Below are 13,473 nucleotides of genomic sequence, written 5' to 3' on the forward strand. Positions count from 1 at the left end.
CTACACCCCTCAAGGAATTCATTTATGGTTGTTGTTACCATTTTGACCGCACAGGTTTTTCACAGCACGTATTTGAATTGGGCTGTGAAATGAAAAAAATGTCATTTTTTCCAATAAAATGTCATTTGTGATCAAAATTTCTTATTTTCACAGGGAACAAAATACCCCATTTTGTTGCACAATTTGTTCTTAGTGTGGCAATACCCCATTTGTGGTGATAAATTGCCGTTTGGGCCCATGGGAGGGCTCAGAAGGAAAGGAGCGCTATGTGTTTGTTGGAGTCCAGATTTTGCTGGATTGGTTTTGGGGTGCCATGTCGCATTTGCAGAGCCTCAGAGGTATCAAAGCAATGGAAACCCACCAAAAGTGACCCCATTTTGGAAACTACACCCCTCAAGGAATTCATTTATGGTTGTTGTTAGCATTTTGACCACACAGTTTTTTCACAGCACCTATTTCAATTGGGCTGTGACATTGAAAAAATGACATTTTTTCCAATAAGATGTAATTTTTTATCAAAATTTCTTATTTTCACAGGGAACAAAATACTCAATTTTGTTGCCCAATTTCTCCTGAGTGCAGCAATACCCCATCTGTGGCAATAAACTGCCGTTTGGGCCCATGGGAGGCCTCAGAAGGGAAGGAGCGCTGTGTGTTCTTTAGAGTGCAGATTTTGCTGGATTGGTTTTCGGGTGCCATGTCGCATTTGCAGAGCCCCAGAGGTATCAAAGCATGGAAACCCACCAGAAATGACCCTATTTTGGAAACTACACCCCTCAAGGAATTCATTTATGGGTAATGTGACCATTTAGACGCCATAGTTTCTTCACAGAACTTATTTGAATTGGGCTGGGAATTAAAAAAATATATATTTTTTCCAATAATATGTCATTTTAGCTCAAAAATTCTTATTTTCACAAGAAATAAAATACTCCATTTTGTTGCCCAATTTGTCCTGAGTGCCATTTGTGGTGATAAACTGCCGTTTGGGCCCATGGGAGGGCTCAGAAGGAAAGGAGCGCTGTGTGTTCTTTGGAGTCCAGATTTTGCTAGATTGGTTTTCGGGTGCCATGTCGCATTTGCAGAGCCCCAGAGGTATCAAAGCAATAGAAACCAACCACAAATGACCCCATTTTGGAAACTACACCCCTCAAGGAATTCATTTATGGGTGTTGTGACCATTTTGACCCCATAGTTTTTTCACAGAACTTATTTGAATTGGGCTGGGAATGAAAACAAAATTATTTTTTTCAAATAATATGTAGTTTTGGCTGAAAATTTCTTATTTTCACAAGAAACAAAATACCCCATTCTGTTGCGCAATTTGTTCTGAGTGCCGCAATACCCCATTTGTTGTGATAAACTGCCGTTTGGGCCCATGGGAGGGCTCAGAAGGAAAGGACCACCATTTGGCCTACTGGGGATTTTCTGGTGTGAAGTCATGTATGCAGAAGCCCCTGAGGTACCAGTACAGTTGAAACCCGCAAGAAGTGACCCCGTTTTAATAACTACACCCTTAAGGCATTCATCTAGAGGTGTAGTGAGCATTTTGACCAGAGACCTACACCCCATAAACTGTAATGTGGGTTCTCCCGGGTATGGCAATACCCTACATGTGGCTGTTATCAGCTGCCTGGACACACAGCAGGGCTCAGAGGGGAAAGACGAGGGGGGATAAGCTGTGCGGAGTGCATCAGGATAAGTAAAATTGGGGTAAATTATAAACCAAGGGATGTATGATAAATTTTAAAACTGACTTTCATACAGAGCTCTGGTTATTCGGGACACGTGTCACATTGATATATTGTGTCATCCCTTATCGCCCTCTTATAGCAGACTTTGCACCTCTTTTGACTTTTTCCCTTCTTGCCAGTTTGGGGAACTTCTCCGGGAAAGTGTTGCCGCCTTGGTACGATGCGTGTGGCCCCGCTTCCAGAAGTACTGGGTGCCCCCCCCTTCTTGGTCCCTAAAGATTAGGTTCTTGATAATCACCTCTTGAAATTCCAGGAAAGTTCCCGTCTGGCCTGCACATCGACGTAGCACATACGCATTGTACAATGCCATCTGTATGATGTGCCCGGCCAGCTTCTTATACCACACCGCATGGCGCTGTAGGGCTTCAGGATTTGATCTTACAAGTCCATCCCCCCATGTACCTATTGTAGTCCAGGATGCAGTCTGGTTTGGGGGTGGCCTTCCCTTCATATAGCCTAAACCTGTAGGTATACCCGGATGCACTCTCGCAGCTTATACATCTTCACGCCATACCTTGCCCTCTTACCCGGCAGGTACTCGCGGAATTGAACCCTCCCTTTAAAATGTACCAGGGACTCATCAATAGAAATACACTTCTCAGGGGTGTATGCTTGGGAAAACCGGGGACTGGAACGGTCTAATAGGGGTCTCCGTTTATACAAACGGTCAAAACTGGGGTCATCTCGGGGTGGGCACGGCTCATTATCAGTATAATGTAAGAAGCGAAGTATTGCCTCATTTATTTATTTTTTTAGGTTCCAGTTCAGTTCTAAAGTTGCTTTGAGGGGCCCATATATTAGAAACCCCTATCAAATACCCCACTTTAGAAACTAGACCCCTCAAAGTATTCACAACAGCATTTAGAAAGTTTATGAACCCTTTAGGTGTTTCACAGAAATTTAGAGCAAAGTAGAGGTGAAATTTCCATTTTTTTTTTGTCAGAAAATCCTCTTTATACCATTTTTTTTATAACACAAAAGGTTTTATCAGAGAAACGCAACTCAATACTTATTGCCCAGATTCTGCAGTTTTGAGAAATATCCCACATGTGGCCCTAGTGCGGTAATGGACTGAAGCACCGGCCTCCGAAGCAAAGGAGCACCTAGTGGATTTTGAGGCCTCTTTTTTATTAGGCACCATGTCCGGTTTGAAGAGGTCTTGTGGTGCCAAAACATTGGGAACCCCCCAAAAGTGACCCCAATTTGGAAACTAGACCCCTTGAGGAATCCATTGTAGTTTTCTTGGGGTGCATGCGGCTTTTTGATCAGTTTTTATTCTATTTTTAGGTGGCGTGGTGACTAAAAAACAGCAATTCTACTATTGATTTTTTATTCTTTTTTTTTTACAGCGTTCACCGTGCGCTATAAATGACATATTCACTTTATTCTGTTTGGCGATACGATTACGGCGATACCAGATGTTTATAGTTTTGTTTTATGTCTTATGGCGTTTGCACAATAAAATACATTTTGTAAACAATCATTCACTTTTTGTGTTGCCTTATTCTAAGAGCCAGAACGTTTTTATTTTTCAATCAATAAAGCCTTGCGAGGACTTATTTTTTGCGTAACGAACTGTAGTTTTGATCAGTACCATTTTTCGGTACATGCGACTTTTTGATCTCTTTTTATTCCATTTTTTGAGAGGTGAAGTGACCAAACAATTGTGATTGTGGTACGGTTTATTATTATTTTCTTTTACGGCGTTCACCGTGCGGGATAAATAACGAAATAATTTTGTAGTTCAGGCCGTTACGGACGCGGCGATACCAATTATGTATAGTTTATTTGTTTGTTTATATATTTTTATTAATAATAAGGGAAAAAGGGGGATTTTTACTTTTATTACTTTTAAAACTTTTATTTTCTTATTTTTACACAACTTTTTTTAACTTTTTTTTAACTTTATTACTTTGTCCCACTAGGGGACTTGAGGGCAGGAGGCCCTGATCGCTATTCTAATACACTGCACTACATGCGTTCGTCAGGACCCACTAGGCTTCCGTCTATGGCATAGCCGGACGCCATTGTTTGGTGTCCGGTTGCCATAGTCACCATCGCCGGCCGCTATCGTGTAGCAGGCCGGCGATGGCAGCTTAACCCCTAAAAAGCCGCGATCTCTATAGAACGCGGCTTTTAAGGGGTTAATCAGCGGGGACACAGCGATCGGTCCCCGCTGTAGGAGCTGTGATAGCTGCTGAACAAGACAGCAGCTGTCACAGCTCCTGTATGTGTCGGGAGGACGGCCGAAACGGCCGTTACTCCCGAGACATACTATTAGGTCATGGAGCGCGAACGATACAGCTGCCATGACCTAATAGTACGTCCAGGAGCGGGAAGGGGTTAAAGATCAATCCTGTCATAGTAAAAAATACTCAATAACCATAATCAATTCCAAAATGTACATAATTTATATAATCCAGGTGCAGTACTCATAAAAAAGCAATAATTCAATATAATTGTACCTTCATAATACGTTTCATAAAATATTGGTGATAGACACAAATATGCACACATAATTCATAAAAATGACAGGCAAGCTCAAAGTATAAATATAACCATAGTGCACTCAAAAGAGAAGGGCTGCACATCTATCACATTTATCTTCCATGTGCATATGTAGCCACGGTATCTGTTCAGAATACGACGTCCCCAATATCCCACATGGAGGCGATCAGGCAGGAAAATAATTCATATCTAGTACCTATTGAAAACATGTAAAACAAGACACAGTTACTAAAACATATCAATCAACAGGGATATTTATAAAACAGGACCAAAGCTCAATTTCTCATTTAATCCATATGGTGCCATCGACCCCAATGTAACAACCCATTTACATTCTTTCTGTGCCAAAATACTCTTCACGTCGCCCCCTCTGATTCCACTGACCTGCAATGTCCTGCGTCACGGGTGGGTGGGTCGACCGGGAATGGGCGAGCCCCACTTAAAACTGGATCCACGTATTTAACGAAGCGTTAGGACGGTGTTTGCTGCATCTTATATGATTTCCTAATGCTGCCCGGCCGGATGTGGCAGTGGGCCTTGTGTACCAGGCCATGAAGGTAAGAGGAGCGAGTAGTGGGGAGTACATTTGTTTACATTTTTATGTTGGTTCTGGGGTCCATGCTTAAGGTGGACGGGGCTATTCAAAAGTGTGGCGTGTGGCTCAGCACTATGTAGTTACACCACTGTGTGTAAATATTATTCTAGTTCTATATGTAACCCATTTATTCATTTTGCACTGACCTTTGCAGTCTTCTCTTCTCTTCAGCAGGGGGGCATCAAGCTCACAAGTGCTTACCACACACTGAAGCTGAGCCGCTCCCTCTGCCCTATCCAGACACAGCAGTTGGCGTTGCTGGGATTGCTCTTCAGCGCTTTGGACCTTTAGCAATAATGAAAATTATTAAGTGAAAGGAAAAATAAATATATATAAATATTGTAAAGAGCTTCGTCATTAGTTCTACAGAGTTTTAAATTTTAGGTTTAATGCTTATGACCTTTGTGAGCGTGAGACTGCTGAGCAACTTAAATACACCCCAGCCAGAAACACTTTGGAGCTCCTGCTTACTGGTTAAAAAGCAACCATTCAGTCCAAAAAAATATAAAATAATTAAAAACTGCAAAATTATTGTTAACCTACCTGCTGGCCTTCCTTACTTGCTTCTGGCTCTTCTTCCTCATTCCGGTCCCCGCTTTCCAGAATCCAAGATGGCTGGTACTGTCTCAGACTTGCATATAGAAAGCATTGCCTGCCAGTCTGAGACATGCCCCCACCTCCTTCACTGATCTCAGAAAGACAAGCACCGATGATGTCAGCGCTGTGTCCATCTCTTCTGACACTTCTGCTGCTGGGTCCTTGACAGGAGTTCCGGCTGCAGCAATATCCTCACTGACAGCGCGTCAGTGGAGGACGGAGGAAGACCGCGCCAGGGTTGTCATGAATCATCTTCTGTATGTAATTATATAACATTGTATGCTGGTAACGGTCTTTTATGTTTTAATGTCTGTGTTTTTTTTTAAAGGTTTCCGTGTCTTAGACTACATTGGATTGTCGTGGGATCAAATTTTTACCAATAAAATGGTTCAAGCGGGCTGTAGGGGGGGCAGTTTATTTCAATGAAGTATTTTTTATACATTTTTCCACTGTATAACAGAATTAGTCATCGAGGTGTCTTACTGACACCTCTCCATTACAATCGCTAGGGCTGGGCGTCAGTCAGTGATGTGCTATGTCCACTTTTCGCTGACACCAGCCCCTCCAATCTATTACCGCAGTACCCAACGCACCAGGGGTACTGGGAAGAGCTGACGACTATCAGGAGCGGCCCATCTAATGTGATGGGTAGCCCCTGCGTCCCACTTCTGAGAGCAGTGAAGGAGGTGGGGGCATGTCTCAGACTTGCAGACAACGCTCTCCACATGCAAGTCTGAGACAGTAGCAGCCATCTTGGATCCCGGACAACTGGGACCAGGACGAGGGAATGGAGTGGGAAGCAAGAAAGTGAGGCCAGCAGGTGGGTTAACAATAATTTTAATTCTTTTTTTTTTGTGTTCAAAAGAACGAGGGTCCCAAACCCCAGATCCTCCTCACTGCACCCCCCGCAGTGAGGGGGCATTGAATTGAGCGGCAGTCAAGCGTGCATGCTTCTATTTCATTCGAAGTGTATGGGAATGACGGAAACAGCAGAGTACATGCTTGACCGCTGCTCCGTACAAGCTCTGCCTGCATGGGAGTGCAAGTTTTATTTTACGCGAAATGCCCAAAATGTAAGGCTGGGTTCACACCTGCGTTCAGCTTTCCGTTATTCTCCTCCGTCAGAGCAGAACAACGGAAAAATAAGAAGCGCCTGTTCCGCTGCACAATGAACAACACCTGCCGCCAACTAAACCCATTGACTTTAATGGGTTTTGTCGGATTTCCGCTGGGGTGTCCATGGTTTTAACGAAAACAATAGTGCAGCATGCTGCACTACTGTATCCGGTATTCTCTGTCAGATCTGCAACGGAGCCTCCAACGCAGATGTAAACAAGGCCTAACTCAAAAGTTTTGTATTTTTTGAAGCTGGTTCACAAAAGAAAAAAATGACTAATTCTACTGGACCTATTTAGAGACAGGCAGCAGGTTCAGGAGCGACATCATAAGGGTAGGAACACACTTGGCAGATACGCTGAGTAAAACTACACAGCTTATCTGCCCCGGTAGCCGCAGGGAATTCCGACAGAAAAACCACACCAAATAGTAGTGCAGGTTTCGTGAGGCATGTCCGCTGCGGAAATCCTGCAAGGAAAAATAAAGTTTATACTTACCCCGACCGTAGTCTAGGCGACGCGTTTCTCTCTTCTGAACGTAGCCCCGCCTCCTGGGATGACACTGTAGACCATGTGACCGCTGCAGCAGTCACATAGGATGAAACGTCATGACAGGAGGCCGGGCTGCGCTAAGAATAGAGGATCGCGTCACCTAAACTACGGCCGGGGTAAGTATAAACTTTTTTATAAAATTTAAAATAAAAAAATACCTTTTTTTTTTCTCATTTGTGATTTTTGAGGCAGAACCGCAGCATTTCCGCAACAGAGGAGCAGCGATTCCGCAGAATAAATTGACATGCTGTGGCTTAAAAAAAAAACACGGCAGGTCAATTTTTTTTTGCAGCGTGTGGATGAGATTTGTTGAAATCTCATCCACTCTGCTGCTACTGTTATACGCTGCGGATTTTACGCAATGAAATTTGTTGCATAAAATCTGCAGTGTTCACACCTAGTGAATTCCTATCCTAACAATAAGGCCCAGTTCAGAGTTTTTGGGCCTTGATATTGACTCGGACACTGCATCAAAATCAGCGCCAAAAAACTTCCAAAACCGCCTCCCATCGATTTCATCTGAAATCAATGGGAGCCAGTCACGAAAAAAATTAAAAAGCAGCACGTCCTTTCTTGCTGTGGTTCCGCCTCTGACCTCCCATCGAAATCAATGGGAGGCACAAAATGGATTTTTCTCTGCGTTTTCTTGTCTGCTGTCCTCAATCGCCGCTGGCAAAAAAACGCAGCAAAAAACACGGCAAGATAGTGTGGGCAGGTCAATATCTGCCTCAAAATTCCTTAAGGGCCATACTTAATCATAACTTTCAGACACTTTACTTACTGTGTCAGAAGAGCTGCTGGCTCCCACTCCAGTCCTCATTGTCAGGCAATGTCTTCCAGGTCCAGTCTTCCAGGTCCAGTCCTTCACCTCAAGGCTCCAGAAAATGGCGGATATTGGAGAACGCCTGCCGCCACGCTACAACTTGACTCCTCCCCCTCTCCTTACGCAGCTATGCTCTGGAGAAGGAGGAGGAGGCCCAGATGAGTCTTGTGTGCGCCGGCATATGCGGGCGTTCGTGGTTGCGCGCGGTCATTCGTGGTTGCGCGCGTGCGCTTGCAGGAGCATGCGGGCGTTCGAGCAAGCGTGCAGGCTTTCGCGCGAGCGTGAGGTAGATCGCGGGTGCGCCCGATCGGGCGGTGTTTGATGGGAGGGGGGGTCCGCAGCTCACGACTTTCTTTTGGTGAAAAGAACGGGCCCCATTGCAGGGGCCTGTTTTTTTTCTATCAAAGGCAAGTGGCGGCAGTTGCCGGGCCCCCTTTCAATTAGGTTTGCCTGGGCCCATTACACTAGTACCCCTAGTACTGCCCTGATGGCGGCCATGCCTCTGGGCATTTTATATTGATGGCCCTTCCTTAGGATAGACCATCAATATCAGATCAGTGGGGGTCCGTGATTGATGGGACCATAGCGTTCATCGCCGTGGCTTTTTCCCAGTTAACAAGCAGAACACCATACACACAGGGGGCGACTGTGCCTGGGATCGCATTCAAGGGAACGGGACTGAGCTGCAATCCCAGTCACAACTGCTACCAATGTGTACGGTGTTGTGCCTGGTAAACACTGAAGAGGCCAAGGCGACGAATACTTCGGCCCCTTCAAAAAAGCTGATCGGCGGGTGTGCCGGGAGTCGGACGCCCACCGATCTAATATTGATAACCTATCCTAAAGATAGATCATCAATAAGAAATGTCCAGACGACCCCGTTAACACCCTAATGACATGCCACGTACATGTATGTAGCAGCCATCATGGGGAAGTATGGAACGGGCTGAGCGCCCCCCCCCCCCATACTCAGCAGGTGTCGGCTGTATAATACAGCCCAGTGTCTTAGCTATAGGGGTCGCAGTGGTCGCAATTGCCCGTGGCCCAACGCGCCATGTCTATTATAAATTGCAATAGTAACCAGGGCCTATGTAATAAACTACACGGGGCCCCTGTTAGTATAGTAACAATATACTTAGCACAGTAGAAGGAAGTCGGCACCACTCTCAATCTTCACAGCATGGAACAGGCAGATAGATGCAAGTGGAGTCAGGGTTTCCTCATTTAAGCAAACTTCGGGCGGTGCTCAGCATAAAAACAGACAGTCTTGTAGTATAATATAGATGAAAGAAATGAAAATGCGGCACTCACCCGTTTGCAAATCTTTTTAACTTATCTCCAGCGCGAAACAGGCTGTAACCTACAACTAGCTGTCCTCCCTGTAATGCTTTTACCCTCGCCAAGGTGACACAATAAAGTTAAAAAGATTTTCAAACGGGTGAGTGCCGCATTTTCATTTCTTTCATCTATATTATACTAACAATATACTTACCCTCCTCGTTCCCGAGCGCAGCTAAGGTCCTGACATCTTTTTCGCATCTTGACGTCATTGTGCGCTGTGCACCGCGCACAACGTCGCGGCACTAGATGGCGTCAGGACCTAAGGGTAAGGGTAACTAAAACATTACTGGGCCTGTATCTAAGTCCACCACATGTGTTACTAATATTTTGTTTTTTTTGTGTTTGTGATTTTTTTACAGTTTCGGTTATTGGACTACGTCAGATTCGAGGACTACTTCGATAAAGACTTTTTTTTATTCTAAATAAAATGGTTAACGAGGGTTGTGTGTTTTTTTTTAATTTCAATAAAATATTTTTTCTACGTCTTTGTACTTTTTCTAAACTTTATATCTACCTCTTTAGTAATGGCTGCTGGCTGACTGACAGCGTTCATTACTAAGGCGAGGCTTAGTGTTAGCCGATGCAGAGGCTAAAACAAACCCCCATTATTACCCCGGTATCCACCGCCAACAGGGGTGCCGGGAAGAGCCGGGTATAATCCAGTACCTGACCAACTGTAGTGATGGTCGGGCACTGGGGCGGCTGCTGGCTGGTATTATTAGGCTGGGAAAGGCCAACAACAGTTGTCCTTCCCAACCTGGTATTGCTAGCCCCCTGCTGCTGTGTTGTATCTGGCTGGGTATGAAAAATGGGGGGACCCCACGTCATTTAAAAAAAAAATGGAATAAAAAACAATGTGGTGTCCCCCCCCCCCCCCCCCATTTTTCATAACCAGCCAGATACAACATAGCAGCAGCAGGCAGCATTACCAGGGTGGGAAGGACCACTGTTGTTTGCCTTTCCCGGCCTAATAATACCAGCCTGCTGCCAGCCCAATGCCTGACCGCCGCTACAGATGGTCGGGTACTGGATCGTACTCTGCTCTTCCCATCACCCCTGGTGGTGGTGGGTACCAGGGTAATAATGGGGGTTAGTGTTAACCTTTTCACTGGCTAACACTAAGCCCCGCCTTAGTAATGGACACTGTCAATCAGCCAGCGGCCATTACTAAGGTGGTAGTAATAAAGTTTAAAAAAATACAAGGACATAGAAAAAATATTTTATTTTCATTTAAAAAAAACACCACACAACCCTCATTAACCATTTTATTGAGAATAAAAAAAAACTCAGTCATTGACATAGCACTTGAATCCGAAGTAGTCCAACAAAAAAGATAAAAAAAAATTAGTAACACATAAAAAAGCAAAGCAATTATTATCTTAAATTTCCTGGGTCCAGCACTGGAGCCGCAATGTCACTGAGCTGAGGCCTATATCTAATCCCATCATGTGTGATACTGTCTGCTGAGCCACTGTATCTAATCCTATCCATAGCTATAGGGTCGTAGTGCTATAGATATGCTGTCTCATATATATATACAGACACATACATACATACATACATACACGCACACAAAATTTTTGGGGGATATGTATTGGGGCTATTGCCCCTGATGTTTTAAGACCTTAGTGATGCCCCCTTGGCTGCCAGTGCTGCATTGTTGGGTCACTTAGGAGACTAAGCGATGCAGCTGAAAGCTGCAGGCCGTCGGTCATGAGAAGTTAGGGGGGGCCCAAGAAGGGCTTTTGTATCGGGGCCTATGAGCCTTTAGCTACGCCCTTGACAGGGAGGGGGCTGTATGACACTTGACTGGCCTAAGTAGAGTCATGTGCTATTTAACCTTTTTTTCCACTTTTCAACCCATCCACCAAATAAGGACACGTGACAAGCGAGGTTGGATGTGAAATGGCCACAGCAGTCGTTTATTAATTTACATTATTTTGAAATGCAATTTAATCCAAAACATTCGGATAACTACTTTAGGAATTCGACCAGAGAATTCCTCCTATAATTCACATGACCCAACATGGGTCAGAATCAGAAATAACAATCAACATTTTAACACTAAACAGAGCAGGGGAAGTCCTTGAAGCCATTTTTTTACCGGTTTCCCTTTTAAGTTAGCCATCTGCAAACCACCACCAACTATTTACCTCCAGCCGTAAACCAGCTCGGAGGCACCGCTCACCTTTGCAGATGGCTCCAACCACCAGAAGACCACTTCAAAGGGATAACACCCTATGAAGTCTTCAAATGATATACCTTTTTGGGGGACGCATACCCCCGATGCGACCCCCCCACCATTTTGTACTGACCAACCTCAAGGACTCCCCTCGCCACTGCGAAACAGGCCTTGACCACCTTAAGCCTGTGAGTCCCTCCAAACCACCACCGCCCTCTCAATTCCTTCTGCTAAGGCCAGGCTCCACAAATCAATTCCAACCTCGGTCAAATGTTCTCCAATTATTTCCGACTCCTGACTCCAAATCCCTGTGTGGAACACAAATGCCCCCGTTCTTGGCAACGAAACCTGACACCGCCCGATTTACGGGGCTTTGTTAACCCTCTCCATTGATGCAGGCTTTTTTAACCCTCTACACTGATCTTGCCAAGCGCCAAAACTTCCTCGGAACAATGTCCGACCAAACTATAACTAAGCGTGGATAAGATGCCCATAAACACAACAAATCGTGTTTTATATCCCGCACTAACTCACGAAAAGGGTGCACCCCCAGATCGTTCCCCCCACATGTAAAACCAGAACCATATCTAACTGAGAGTATGTTTGAAACTCGTCAATACCCGGCTCCATAACATACCTCGGAATCCCAGCCAATGTAAAACCGCATCTTGCCGCGGAATGCCAAGCTGACGGCCATCTGGGAGAACGTCCGCCCGCAGTGCCCCCCATTGCACATAAGAGTGTCCTAAAAGCCAAACTAAGCAAGGGCGATGATCTGAAATGAAAGAACAAGCAAACGCACATGTAAGCCATCAAAGCACAAGTTACAAACTCACAACAAATGAGGGCGCACATAAGTCCTAAACCTATTGGACTCCCAATGGCCAATGCGAATCACACCCTCGTCATCCAACCCCCAACGCCCAGCTTCAGTAGCAGCGCCGATCCTAAACGTGAGACGAGTAATACCCATACCCAACTCCGACCTCAGCCAAGCATTTTTTAAATACAGCACCAAATTGATACCTGGACAAAAACGAGCCATTCACATGATGGAGCAATGACGACTCAGGCACCCCACCCCGTGGCTTGAAAGCAACCGTACAAGCAACCGGACACATCGCCGACCTCAGGAGGGCAAACAACACTATCCGCTTACACAGTCCCACTTGATCAGTCTTGGACCGCCGCAAAAACAACTCGAGTCTATCCCCATATAGACCTACATCTACCTGTCACAATCCCCCAGCCCTCACCGCACTAGGAGAAACCAACTCACCAATTCTGAGTGCTCCAAAAAACGCTAGAGAAAAAGCCAAACGAAACAACTCTACCTCATAAGGAGAATTACAAACAGCCCCCAGCGATGCGCCCAACGAACCAAGTAGGGTAAAAGACACGGGTCGCCTCTGATCTGCTTCAGCCCTGCCGCGACGCAAACCCTTCAAAGCTTGCCTTAACAAAAAATTATTGGACACATCCTGAAAACTCCGTAATTTAAAACCAAACGCCAACCCAGCAACAAAACTATTCACCTTAGCCAGAGAAAACCCCGCCTCCCAAGCATCCTCCAACCAGTATAACAATGCCACCAACCTGTCTTGATCCGTGCTGACGTTACCCAGCACTCTTACCCACTCCTCCCACTGCTGCCAACAAGCCGAATAAGCACTCCAAGTCGCACTAGCCAACGACCGTTCGATCAACCGTTCCACGGGACCGAAACCAGATCCCAGAGATGTTCCGGGCAAGCCAAACCGAACAGCTCCACTCCCGGTGCCAATTGACGAAATCGATCCCACTGCGAGCGAGAAAGAGCATCAGCGATACAATTGTAAACCCCCGGTACATGCACCGCAACCACCCACGTGTTTAAGGACAAGCACACCAAGACTAAGTGACGCAACAACTGAACCACAGGCGGAGAAGATGCCGATACGTTATAAATCGCTAACACCACTCCCATGTTATCGCAGTGGAAACAAACCTTTTTATCCCTGAGCCTG

Source organism: Rhinoderma darwinii, chromosome 2 (assembly GCF_050947455.1).
Source record: "Rhinoderma darwinii isolate aRhiDar2 chromosome 2, aRhiDar2.hap1, whole genome shotgun sequence".
Classification (NCBI taxonomy): domain Eukaryota; kingdom Metazoa; phylum Chordata; class Amphibia; order Anura; family Rhinodermatidae; genus Rhinoderma; species Rhinoderma darwinii.